Consider the following 14,766-nt stretch of genomic DNA (forward strand, 5'->3'; position numbering starts at 1 on the left):
CTTTATGACACTAATAGTCAGAGGCATAAAATTATGGCCATACATTTTGCTGATGCAAATTGAACCCAAAAGAGAGAGGCCATATTTCAGAAAATCTAGCCCAAATGTTTTAAAGGTATCATTAATAACTTTTAAGGCTCTCATGTTTTCCAATATTTAAAACTGTTATTATTAATTTGGCTTAAAATGGTATAATTCATATATTAATTTGGCATAAAATCTTCCTCTGAATTTCCTGTCTTTTCCCATTGCATTATAGTGACTACTTGTTCTCAAATGCTCTGGTAAATTTTCAATGTCTAGGAAACATCTGAGTTAGCTCCCTTCTTATTTGCAACACTGAAATCATTTTGTAACATGTAATAATATCTGCTTTTTTGTTGGGATTCTCTTCCACCCCAAGTAGAAGTTCCACAACTGCCAAAAATTCAGTAAATATATTTTTAACAAGAGAATATCAGTCTTCTTCCTATTTTAATCCCTGTGGTTTACCTCCATTTAGCTAATTTTCCGAACTTTCCAGGGTAGTACATGTCCAGACAGTATCTCAGACAGACATAGATTCAAATGTTGAATATTCTTTATAATTGCAGTATTTTGACAAATATTAAATTTGCTTTTTCATACCTGTTCTGAAAGCAGGATTATATATTTTTTCTTATATATTGTCTGGCAATTTGATAATAGTGTTTACAAGGGAGCCATGATCAGCAAAAATACTCCAAGACCAGCAGCATCAGTAGTAATCTCTTCTTATATGTCAATAGGATAGAACAGGGATCGGCAACCTTAGGCATGCGGCTCCCCAGGGTTAGCACCTTGGCAGGCTGAGCCAGTTTGTTTACCTGCCACGTCCGCAGGTTTGGCCAATCACGGCTCCCACTGGCTGTGGTTCGCTGCTCCAGGCCAATGGGGGTGGCAGGAAGCAGCGGCCAGCACATCCCTCATCCTGCGCCGCTTCCCGCCTCACCCATTGTCCTGGGATGGCGAACCACGGCTAGTGGGAGCCGCGATCGGCCGAACCTGCGGACGCGGCAGGTAAACAAACCGGCACAGCCCTCCAGGGTCCTTACCCTGGCAAGCCACGTGCCAAAGGTTGCCAATCCCTGGGATAGAAGAAGGTAGAGATGAAAACCCAGAATTAGCCTACTGACACCTATGCTTAAACTTCTGGGATAACGCTCCATTGCTCTGGTTCACTTCTGCTCTTTTTATCTCTGAGTCTTACTGCAAAAGATCTCTGGAAAATGTTCAACTTTTCCTCACATTACTTTACACATTAAGTCCCTCTTCATGGTTTTTACCTCAGATTTTTTTTTTCTGCTAGATCCTCCAATACCACAAGGAGTATTAACTTTAATACTTCTGGGGTGAATGCCTGGCCCTACAGAAGTCAAAAGCAAAACTCCTATTGACATCAACAGAGCTAGGATTTCAGCCTTAGTTCTTATTTTCTATCTTCTATTCACCTCTTTGTCCTTAATTTTCACTTCCACTCTCCATCTTCTTTGCATCCTTCTTCATTGTCAAATCTCACACACACAAAAGTCTAATTTTCTCCAGTGTTTCCTTCTTAACTACTTTTTCTCCTTTTTAGTTGCTTCTATTTCTCTTACATTTTGCAAGTGGGCACATGTGGGTGGGAGTGTCTACTTTCTGTATTTAAAAAAAATATCAGCATAGTTCTTTTACTAGACTGGATACATCTGAGGTCTAAATTTCAGGCCAAGTATTAGTATAGCCAATACAAACTGACATTTGCCCACACCCCGGTGTTAGCTGAATATTTATTAGCACACCACGTAGTGAGAATCTTTATCCTCTTGCCTTGTTATTTTCATGGGTTTTAGGGGATTTCTAAAACAGTGCTGTGTAAGAATACAAATGTTTCTGAATGCCACACCCCTAAATACAAACCAAATATCCGGACCTTTGCACATTTTTAGTTAATGATGCCCCAGACTGATGCAATGGGAACATTCCCAAAGGAGAGTGACCTTTCAGTTCACTGGAAGGATGCCCACCCACCCTTCTCTTTATGGCTCTTTGATTGGAGATAGTTGAAATAGCCATTGTTTTTGAGAGGACTCTCTAGTATGTGAATTGTTTTGACTGCCAGTCAAGGCATGATAACAATGTATTCTTAGTGAGTGATCCTTGGATAAAGTAGACAGAACTTGTCTGAAGTAGGAGCCTGCAGTTATGCTCAGGAATGCAAACAAGGGGGGGAAATACTTGCCAGCTTGAAATTGTGACCTATTGTCTGCCTCTCTCAAGGTAAGAGATATAATACAGGCAGGAAGAACTGCTCACTTCTGGGGCAATCTGCTGAACTGAGCAGTGGGGATGGGTGAATAGCAGATTATGTGAATACAGGTAATATTTGTCAGTTGGGTCTCATCCTCTGAAACTGAACTGAAAAGCCACTTCTCCCCACAATGGGACTGGAACTCTTCCCTCAAAGGAGATACCTCCCACAAAAACATTCCTCCCTTACTTTAATCACCTTCCTGAGGCATCCAGCTGCCCCCACCTTTATTCTGGCTTCTTAGGTAGCAGCCAGGAGCCTCCATTCTGATTCCTCCCTCTCGAAAATCACAGGAACAGCATACAGGTTTCAGAGTGGTGGCCGTGTTAGTCTGTATCTGCCTTCCTGTTTCCTTGGTCTTCAGTAGCATTGGGCCTGCGAACACTGCTGTTGCCGCCCTAGAACTGGAGCTGTGACAACTCTAAGGACATAGGGCCTAAACAAATTCCTATTCTTCCATGGGTTTTTGTCCCCTAGTTGTGGGATCTTCTGCCCCATTCCAGCTGAGACTGGGGGAAAGGGCAATGGAGTTCTCCTCCTCTGTCCTCCCTTCCTGTCTTCGTCAATATTCATGAACATCAGCAAATGTACTAGTCCTTTGACCCTTACTTATAAAATGGAGAAAGAGTCCTACCATTTTTGCAAAACCTCAAAAGTCCTTTATCATCTTTAAGGAGGAGAAATTTTTGCCCTAGTACAAATTGCACTAAACCTGAAAGCAATTATTTTTTGGATTAACTGAATTTTTGACCTCTGAGGCGGGATTATTAGAACGGGCCTCCAGTGCAAAATTTGGAGCTCAGATATTTAGTGATAAATTGTCACTACAAACTCAGTGTTGAGAATCTTTTAAAAATTATTCACTACATCGGGGGTCGGCAACCTCTGACATGCAGCTCACCAGAGTAAGCGCCCTGGCGGGCCGAGCCAGTTTGTTTACCTGCCGCGTCCACAGGTTCGGCCGATTGCGGCTCCCACTGGCTGCAGTTCGCTGCTCCAGGCCAATGGGGGCGGCAGGAAGTTGAGGCCAGCACATCCCTTGGCCCGCGCTGCTTCCCGCAACCCCCATTGACTTGGAGTGGTGAACTGCGACCAGTGGGAGCCACGATCGGCCGAACCTCTGGACACAGCAGATAAACAAACTGACTTGGCCTGCCAGGGTGCTTACCCTGGCGAGCCGCGTGCCAGAGGTTGCCAATCCCTGTACTACATACACAAGTAAGAACTGAACACAACGTGCTCACAATGCATGCTCTTACATACACTCTGGAAAGTCAGGTTCTCATGTTAGTTTCAGTCTGGGCACATATTTGTACAGGTATTAATTCATGGGTATTTCTGTGCTTTTGAAAAAATGCAGTGTTACAGCTGCACATTTAGAATGTTCACGTGTGTTGTCAGCTATAAAACAGAGTAGGCAATTTTTAGTTAAATGAACAGCTTAACAATTAAATTTGATTTTCTCAATACAAGGTTTAAAAACTAGAGTATAATGAAACTGTAAGAGAGAGAAGAAAGAACATAGAGACGTTAGAAGGGTTTGTCCTTTAACTTTATTAAGAAACTGAACCTTTAAAAAAGATTAAATTAAGGGATATGTTTATCAAATCTGTATCTTGGCAAAATGGGTATTTGATCTCAGAGGCATTTAAAGGGGATTTTGAGTGAAGAAAAAAAAACTTCTTTAGAATTTCAGACTTGTTTTTTGAGTGATCCTCAGCCTTTACAGTTTAAAATGAATTACATTAATCTGTCCTCCTTCCCGTTTAGGTTTGAGAGCTACTGAGTCCTGCAGTTGTGTATGAGAGGTTGCTGTGTGTCAGAGCTGAGTGGCAAAGGGCTTCACTAGTGCTCCTTATTAATTCCGTTTTCAACATTCCCAAATGTGTGCACAGCTGCTGTCAGTGAGCACACACAGCAAGTGTTTAGACTCTTTGTGGTCTAACTGGACATTCATACGCAGAAATACCCAATTTGCCTGGTCAGTAAAGTAATTGATCTTGCTAATTATAGGCTCGCAATTCCTCATAAATTTTAGCATGGCCCTAGGCTTTGGGTATGGGGGTTGAAAATCAGATCATACGAATCTCTTTTCATATGTTTCAATTTCTCTCTCTCTTTGTGGCAGTGCTGCCATTCCAAAGGCAGCTTTCTCAGTTACAAGGTGGAGTTTTATATTAATTGTCACAAACAAGGTGCTGCACATGTTCAGTGTCCTAGCATAGCATGGTGAAGAGACACAACATCTTTGCTATGGGGCTTGTTCTCCCATCATAACACTGTAACTCAATCTTATCCCCCCTGCCCCCCCCCACACAACACCATCACCACCATTCCCCAGCTTCCAGCAGCTACCTGTGGCCAATGTCTAGATGGACAATCCCAGAATACCAGATAAAAGTACTGCAGTTTTTACTTACAGTAAGGAATGAGTCAAGGTTCCCTCCCATGCAACAGAAAGTTCTTTCTCTGCAGACAAACAACTGAAAAAAGCAGCTAACTGTGTTCAACAAGCTGGAGGGAATTCAGAGAGGAGCAATAAAACATTAAGGCTGTGGAAAGATTGCTATATAGGGAAAGAATAAAAGAGCTAAATACTTAGCTTTGGCATTGAACAACTCAGAGAGTTACTACCATCTGTCTCCATGTATCTGAATGGCATAAATTGGAGACTTGGTTAGGGTGAAATACAGTTAGAAGTAATGGGTTAAAATTAATAATAAGATGTCAGATCTAGAGAGAAGTTCTGAAATAAACAATGACGTTCAGGAAAGCAATAAACATTGTAAAAGTTAGGGCAGATAAAAGAGGACTAAAGACAGCAGATAAAAGGGAAAAGGATAGAAAACCTTAAGATCAATAATGTGTTTTTGCTGAGTTTTCCCAAGGGTTGTGAAGGGGAGTGTTTGGATAAATCTATGACTGATTTTTGAATCCTACTGGGGACTTCAATCCAACTCTACAATTAGCCACGCCTTTTTTGCATTTTTTATAATTGTACTGTATATATGCTCTCAGCAAAGCCCACCACACACGCATGCCTGGCTGCTTTTTCACAGTCTGTTGCTCATGAAAGGTTAATAAATCTGGTGGGGGTGGGTGGGGGGGAGGTAATATTTCTTGTCTGAATGAAAATGATCATATATCTGATATGATGAATCAAAGGCCACACGGGCTCCAAGAGAGAAATATATGTTCTTACAAGCAAAATTTATATCTTTAAATCTTACACAGTTTTGCTTCCATATAAATTCTGCCTTATGTCAAGGGTGGTGGAACAATTTGTATATTGGGGGGTGCTGAGAGCCATTGAACCAAATAGTAAACCGGTATATGATGGAAACCCCTTCAAGCCAGGAAATGCAGCAGCACTCCCCACCCCTTTAGTTCCGGCATCTATGCCTCATGTAGGTGAGGAAATAGTTTTTATTTCTGTGAAGCTGGGGCTTTTCTTTGTGTAATTAACTTGTAAAGATAGCAGTAAGTCTGATACTAAAGAGGAGCTATCCAGCTCACTGGTACCTCAATTCGATTGAGTTTGAATGTATTTTAAATGCTATTAATATTTTTCCTAATAATTATTCTAGCAATAAATTAGCAGTATGACTGACTTTAATTAAGTTTGACCTGATTTTAAATTAGGTATTTTAATCTTTTGTATGCTATTTTGTAAAAGCCTGGAATTTTTATATTTACTGTTATGAATGTCACTTTTCTGGTTTTTAGATCTCTGACATCTTTAGATTGTCTTCATTTTAACTCCACAGTTTCTTTTGAAGCCTTTCAAATGTATTCAAGGTTTTGAGCACATATTTTTTCCAAGTTAATATTATTGAATCTTAACTGAAATGTGAGTCTTGATTTTAGTTATTGAATGATGTATCTTAAAATGGTAAATCAACTTTTTAAAAACAAATGAAAATTTAGCTTGGTTAAGGGCGCAACCTTTAATAACAATGGGACAGACATTTTGGCTGTAGAATAGTCTTTCTGGGTAATCAGTGGAATCTCCACTGCTGAGACATTTAAAATCATTATTGGACAAAGCAATAAAACTGTACTATCGGGATCATTCATCTGGGGATTGGTCCTGCTTTGAGCAGGGGTTGGACTAGATGATCTCCTGAGGTCCCTTCCAACCCTGATATTCTATGATTCTATGATTCTTTCATGTACAAGGAGATGAAAGAGATGACCTAATAGGTTTAATCTAGCTCTAAACTCAGTAATTTCAAGGCCCTTGGGTCCCTACTCACACTTCTTTTTGGAAATACAGCCCTATCCACCATTAGGCAGAAAGGGCTGTTACAAGAATGGTCTGCTCCCAAATCAAAGTCTTCTGAGCCACCAATCTGTTTTCTTTTATAAAAAACATTTTGCTTGAATATATGTAGAATTTGGGTTTCAAACCCACAATATTTGTCTAATTCATATTCATGTACATCCTTCTATGGTCCTGTAAATGTCTTGCTAAAACTCTTAGTGTGGTGGTTATATTCAGAAATGCCACCAGAGAAGTAGAGCACATCATGGAATTGGCCACCTTACTTCCCTGAGAGAACCTGCTTTAATATATGGAAAAAACCCGGATGGATCACATCCCCAGTTGTCACCTACTACCCCATACAGGATATCATCAAGCAATTACAGCCCATACTTGATGGGGACTGTGACGGGTTGGATCACAGAAACCCTCTTGGATGCTGCCACACAATGTGCCAAGACTACTTCTATCCCTGCCTTCCCTGCCAGCTCGGGACCCCAGCACCATGTCTGAGCCAGACACACCCATCTGCAGACAACTGTCCTGGTTAATGGGAGTCATCGAGATTCCAAACCACCATTAATGGCCCACACTTTGCATAATTATAATTGGCCCTCAGAGTTATATTTATATTTCTAGTTTCAGATACAAGAGTGGTACATTTATACAAATAGGATGATCAGACTCTGTAGATTATAAGCTTTGTAATGATACCTTACAAGAGACCTTTTGCATGAAGCATATTCCAGTTACATTATATTCACTCATTGGCATATTTTTATAAAATTATATAGTCTGCAACGTCATAGGGACCACACCCTGAAATAAATCTTTCCCCAACCTCTTCTTCAGGCCAAGCTCATCATCAAAAGCAAGCTCCACACAGACCAGGACAAACCAACTCAAAGCAGCACCAGACTCTGCCATAACAACAGATGCAAAACCTGTAGCCATATCTCCATTGTTACAATGATCAATACCCCCACATGTCTATCACATCATGTGGTGTACCTCATCCAGAGCATCAGATGCCCCCACAACAACCAAGTAGGTGAAAGCAGACACTCTCAAATGAACTCACACAGAAAAATGAGAAAAGACAAAAACATCATGTCACTTGTGGGCAAACACTTCACAAAATGATCATTCCATATCTGACTTCTCAGTCCTCAACCTCAAAGAAACCTGAACAACACCTTCAAAAAATGATCCTGGAAGCTTAAATTCATTTACTCCTTTAGACACCAAAAATCTTGGACTCAGGGCTTGGCTACGCTTGACACTCCAAAGCGCTGCCGCGGGAGTGCTCCCACGGCAGCGCTTTGAAGTGCGAGTGTGGTCGCAGCGCCAGCGCTGGGAGAGAGCTCTCCCAGCTCTGCACGTACTCCACCTCCCCGTGGGAATTAGCTTGCAGTGCTAGGAGCCACGCTTCCAACCGTAGGGCACTGTTTACACTGGCGCTTTGCAGCGCTGTAACTTGCTGCACTCAGGAGTGTGTTTTTTCACACTCCTGAGCGAGAAAGTTGCAGCGCTGTAAAGCGCCAGTGTAGCCAAGGCCTCAGTAGACAGACTGGTTTATATCTCATTACAACAATCTCTAACCCACTAATTCTCCTTTGTCCTGATTGCAGACATCTCAATTGCCCATTTCACTTTGAATGGTTTCTTGCAACACGTGTTAACTCCTTATGCTTAACAATCTGTTCCACCTCATATTTATCTGTGACACTGAGTACCTTGCCCAGACCTGAAGAAGAGTTTTGTGTAGCTTGAAAGCTTGTCTCTTTCACTAACAGAGTTGGTCCAATAAAAGATATTACCTCATCCACCTTGACCTCCATTGGCTATTTAATTTGTTCATGTTGCACAAGAAAATGCCTGTGTATGGGTTTCTCTGTGTGTGCATGCAACAGATATTTGCACTCACATTGCACATGCAGCGTAAATTACTAGGTTTGAAAATTTGGGCCACACATTCAAACCCATCAGACTGGAAAGTCCTCTGAGCTAAATTCAAAGTATTACACCTCCATACATACACCATAAACAAGAGGAGGCAATAAGACTTGAACTGAAGACTTTTGACTCTCCAACATAGAAAACACTTTATATGAAGGAAAAGTACCCGTGGGTTGGTTGGCAGAGGGAACTGCCCCATATAACGAGTCCATTATATAGGAGGTGCTGGTACATTGTATAGGTGCAAATAAAATACAATAGAAGTCTCACATTAGAAAAGTTTTGTTTTTCACTGTGTTTCCAAACCAAGACTGCTGTTTTGTTCACGCAATCACTATGAACCTCTATTTATTTATTCATGGTAGTGCCCAGAGGCACCAGCTCCATTGTGCTAGGCACTGTGCAAATTTAACAAAAATGTGATCCATGTCCCATAATGCTTACAGTCTAAGCCATCTCTGGGCATGTCTTCACAGTGTTTTCAAATGAGCGGGGGTGAGCCTCCCAGCCTGGATCAACAGACTTGGGATAGCGGGGTTCATGTTAGGGCACTAAAAATAACTGTATAGATAGAGCTCTGAAATTGTGCCTCAGGCTGGCACTCAGGATCTGAAGCTTAGCGAGGGGGGTGAGCTTCAGAGCCCAAGCTGCAGTTTCAAAGTGCTGTGTCTATACAGCTATTTTTAAGAGCGCTAGTGTGAGCCTCACTAGCCCAAGTCTGTTGATTTAGGTTGGGAGGCTTGCTCCCACTCACTCCAAAATGCTGTCATACTCTATGAGACCACATACAACACGTAAATAAAATAAACATATGGTGACGGCACAAGGAAAAAATGAAACTATACTCATTGGTATGAAAAGCAGTGGACTCAGCTCACTAGCTGCCTTACAGTTGTCAAGGTTTTTGTTGGCATCACTGCAGAAAAGAGGAAATTGAAGGAGGACATACGATGGTGTCATAACTATAAAGAGAAGGGAAGATCTCTCCTGTGTACAATACTATAAAATCCCTTCTGGCCAGAGACACCAAAATCCTTTTACCTGTAAAGGGTTAAGAAGCTCAGGAAACCTGGCTGACACCTGACCCAAAGGGCCAATAAGGGGACAAGATACTTTCAAATCTTGGTGGAGGGAAGGCTTTTGTTTGTGCTTTTTGTTTTGGGGGTGGTTCGCTCTTGGGACTAAGAGGGACAGGACATCAACCTATGCTCTCCAAATCTTTCTGAACCAGTCTCTCATATTTCAAACCTGTAAGTAACAGCCAGGCAAGGCGTGTTAGGTTTAACTTTGTTTTCTCAACTTGTAAATGTTCCTTTTTGCAGAGAGGATTTTACCTCTGTTTGCTGTAACTTTGAACCTAAGGCTAGAGGGGGTTCCTCTGGGCTATATGAATTTGATTACCCTGTAAAGTTATTTTCCATCCTGATTTTACAGAGATGATTTTTACCTTTCTTTCTTTAATTAAAAGCTTTCTTTTTAAGAACCTGATTGATTTTTCCTTGTTTTAAGATCCAAGGGGATTGGATCTGGACTCACCAGGACTTGGTGGGGGAATGGTTAAATCCTCCTTGTGTTAAGATCCAAGGGGTTGGATCGGTGTTCACCAGGAACTTGGTGAAGAAGTCTCTCAAGACTATTCAGAGAATGGAGTTAGTATTTGGGAGTGGTGGCAGCAAAACCAGATCTGAGCTGGTAGTTAAGCTTAGAGATGTTCATGCAGATCCCCACATCTGTACCCTAAAGTTCAGAGTGGGGAAGGAACCTTGACAGATGGCTTACAAGATTTCTCTAACTGAAACTTCCCTTCAGAGTGTACAGCTTGTTGTACTCCTTGAATTCCTTTAAGAAAAGGGAATCAGTTTATTTCTCCGTTTTTCTCTGGGGTAGTTCCTCATTCATTGTAAACTTGTGAGCTACACCAGTTTACACTAACTGAGGTTGTGGCCCTCTAAGTTTTAGCTGTAAAATATCTAATAGGGTTAATTCTTATGTGGTTAAACACAAACTTTATCTTAGAATGGGTGTTTCCTACCACTGAAAAATAACAGGAAGTTTCTGTAAATCATTAAAATAGCTAAAGAAACTAGACTAATGGTTTTGGCAGAGAGTGAACAGAAAGAGGGAGAGAAGAGATTCTCTGGATTAAAATAGTGCATTTATATAAACGTTATTTTAAAAGCTAGCATCTTATTTTTTAAAAGTCCCATGTTTTACTGGATGTTTAATTCAAAGAAGGTCAGTCTAAAGGTGAAAATGTGACCTCATTTATACCGAATCCAACCCATTGAAATCAGCTGGGGTGCATGAGATACTCATCAAAGCATAATTTGGCCCTAAGCCTTTTCATTTTACAGCAAACATTTTCCTGTTATGGGTTTTTGTGTGGATTCTGTGGAGATAACATGAATGTAAAGTTGATGAAAACTAACCATGAAACTTAATTTTCATTGCACCTTTAAAAAAGAAACGAAGATTATGGATCAAATCCATAATAACAAGACTATGCATTGACAGATCATTAAAAAAATCACATTGTGCTTGAAGACTCTTAGTTGTGTGATCGGTAAATCAGATACAAGCCCTACTCTCTTCACAATCAAACTGGCTTGTTATAGAACTTTCCAGCATCTCAGCTGACCAAGCTGATCAATCCCTCCGCCCCGCCCCCCCACACACACACACTTAACTACAACAATTTGGAATGGAGACTTGAGGACATGACCTTCAAAATATTCACATGGGTTACAAAAAATTACTTCTATTTACATGCAGGTCCCAAAGGCCAAATTCTAAAATTCTTGCCTCAAGGATTTTACATACCCCTTCATTCCTTACACACAGGTGGATTAAGGTTTCATAGGGCCCTTGGCCAGACCAAGTGGGGAGGGGAGGCTTCCCCACCTCTTCCATTTGCAGTCCCACCGCTGTTCCACCCCTTCTGCCTGCAGCCCCATCCACAGACTCACCCTGTTCTGTCCCTTCCCCCACAATCCCATCCCTATTCCACCCATGGCCCCACCCCATTCTGTCACTTCCCTCACTGCCCTGTCCCAGTTTCACCCACAGTCCTGCCTCATTCTGCCCCACACACACCCACTATGGCCCTGCAACCCATTCACTGCTTTCTCTCTCTCGTCAGGGCCCTGGGGCTGCAGCGGGGAGTGAGAGCTCCCCCAGCCCTCAGGTCGCAGCAGGGAGCCAGAGCTCCTCCAGTCCCGGGCTGCAGCTGGGTTTGGGTGCTGAGGCTTCCCCCGGTGCTTGGTGCTTCTGCTGGGAAGTGCGATCAGGGTAGGGACTTCCCTTGCCCTGCCCCACCTGCTGCTTGTTTGTCAGGGGCAGGGTGCCAATTTTTCTATGGCCACCCAGTTGGCCAGGGCTCCTGGGCACAGGCCCCATGGGCCCATTGGCTAATCCGCCACTGCTTACACACCCAAAATTTCCACTGAATTCAGTGACCATGTTGGGTGTGCTAGGAATAAAGAATCAGCACACTCCTCCCCTCTCAAGTCAATGAAAATGTTACCTGAGTAAGGATTGTTACCTGACCCCAGATGTATATCATTATGCTTATGGCACAGTTATGGTTGCTATGACTTAGGGATTGTCCCAGTCAAACTGTGACAACTAGCCCAAATGTTCATAATTGGGTTGTAATACTGGGAAATGGTTTAGTTTATAATTAAATATTTAAATAACTTTTTTTAAATAACCAATTACATATATTAGCCGGATGTATACATTATTCCACATCTGATATTATATATATATATTGTTATATATACACACGGTTACATTTTTATATAATAAACATCCTTTGTCTGTCTTTTAAATTTAGATTGTAAGCTTTTTGGGGGCAGGGACTGTCTCACACTAAGTCTTTGTACCATGAGCCCTAATTTCAGTTGGGGTCTCTAAGTGCTACTGTAATACAAAAAAATAATAATCAGTGATAAACTGAAAATCTGAATAATGGAAAAGCAGCCGCATTGTCCATCAGCTGGAAATAATGGTCAACGATATTACTCCAGAATATTTTACTTGAATTGAGATGTCAAATGTTTAGCAGGACTTCTGTTTTCATAAACCAACACATTACAGTAAAAAAGTTAGCCTCACAATTAAGCCTGAAATCTTGTCTGGTCCTTCTGCCACAAGTGGACAAAATACAGAGGAAATGCCAAGTTTCTGCTGTTCTAGAAGGCTAGGCCATGAAGAGCAATACAAAGAGATTACGCTACCTACTGTGCACCACAAAGCAGTGGTCCACAGTGACTCTCCATGCCAGTGTGCAGTGGGGCATTGTGGGTAGGGTGGAGAGTGACAAGGACATGGTCTGTGGGTCTACACATGGCACTACAGACAAATACAGAAGGGAAGGTTACAACGGTGGTGGGGGCTGTTGTACCCAGCACAGGGTGCTTAAGTGGGTAACCCATGCACTATCTCTGGGCTAGGCATGATTCTGTTCCCAGAACCTCTGTATTGTGTCTCCACATAATCAATATTTTTTCAACCTTAAGTATAATTTAGTTTGGCTTAACACTCAAATTGAATACATATATAAGTAAGTTGTCTTTAGATATATATTAATGCTTAATTCCTACCTCATGCAAATGCAAGGTAAATAGAACTGGGAGCTGCTTCTTCTAAATGATGATTAGTCATACTGCCTATGTAACCACACATTGTTTATACTTGGAGTTACTACACTATCCCATCCTCAGGCTTGTAAAATATGTTTTACTGGTATATCCATATACCCCTTGCTCACATTCTGGAATTTTTGCCACAGGCTTGTGCACAATTGTCATTGTACAACACTCAGCACAAAGCTATTGCTCTCTCACCAAGGCTAGTGCCACAAAGCCATTGTTGCTTTTTCTTCTTCACAGCAAATTTGTCAATACATTTTAAACAGGAGATGACAATAAAAACAGACAGATCTTTAACTGCAATAAAATGAGGGCAATTGTTCAGGATTTTTTTAAAGTGTTAGTCAGTATTTTTCACAATTGAGTGGATGGAAGTGATCAGAAGACTATTTGCCTTCAACAGCAGCAACATGTCCTAACTAAACACGGAAAGAAAATTAGTCCTTAACTAGGTTCAGAAGTCAGTAGATTTCTGCACTGAAGTTCAGACTACCTTTCTTTATATTTTGCAAGCCTAACATGGTTCTTATTACAGGCCAACAAATAATTAATGAAGAGGAATCATTCATCATTTGAAAAATACGGTGGGATTTGCCAAGGAAATTATTCAAGACCAAACTGTAGTCCAGCAGTGCAAAAGGCAAAAGTAGATTTAGCAGAGCTATGTCATCCACTCGCGCTAGTGAGTAGGAGGGAGTGCAATGGGGTGGGAACTGGATGGAGTCATGACTTGCCCCATCCCACAGCGTGTCAGTAAATGAAGCTGAGCCAGTGCACTGGGGAACATACACTGCACTGACTATAGGCTTGATTCTGTTTACTTCCTCCCTGGGTTGGGGAAATAGGGAGAAAGACTGTGACACAGGCACAATCACTCTCTCCTGGGCTGCTCTTGTGGCAAGGGTAAAATGCATTGTCCCTTAGTCTGGGCACATGGCAAAACCATGTTTGAGCCCTCAAGTGAATATAGTCACTAACAATTTGATTAGTTCTATAAGGAGGGCAAGTGATGAAAACAAAATGTATCAAATACATTCAAAACATGTTGTGAAATTAATCAAATAAATTATTTAACAAATAGTATTTAATCAACTGTAGTTTTGCTAATAATTCTCTTACCTTTTATAGCATTATCTGCACCTTGCATTGTCCATTTTCCATGGTAATAGAGGTTTAAATTCAGATTTAGTTCAGATGGTTAGAAGAGCAGAGTCTGAGCCAGTCTGGATTCCATTCAGATTGGATTACTTCACTGATACATGCAGTCCATCAGACTGACTAAAGTCAACATTTGTTGGGGCCTGGTTCTAGTACAACTCATCCCATTTAAATGATATGAGATCATTGAACCCTCTAAATAAAATACGTGCTTACCCTGGTAATATGTGGAAATGTTTTAGCAAAAACAAAGGTTAACATTCAGCAGCTGGCAGTATTTGCGTCAATCAGCAGTTATGCTGGAAGTGGGCAGAAAGCCTATTCCTAGCTTTTGGATAGAAAACAAAATACTGTATGGTATAAGCATTTAAAATACTCCAAATCTAAACACAGTGCACATTTTAAATAGGGGTGTTCCTATTTTT

Source organism: Gopherus evgoodei, chromosome 6, assembly GCF_007399415.2.
Source record: "Gopherus evgoodei ecotype Sinaloan lineage chromosome 6, rGopEvg1_v1.p, whole genome shotgun sequence".
Taxonomy (NCBI): Eukaryota; Metazoa; Chordata; order Testudines; family Testudinidae; genus Gopherus; species Gopherus evgoodei.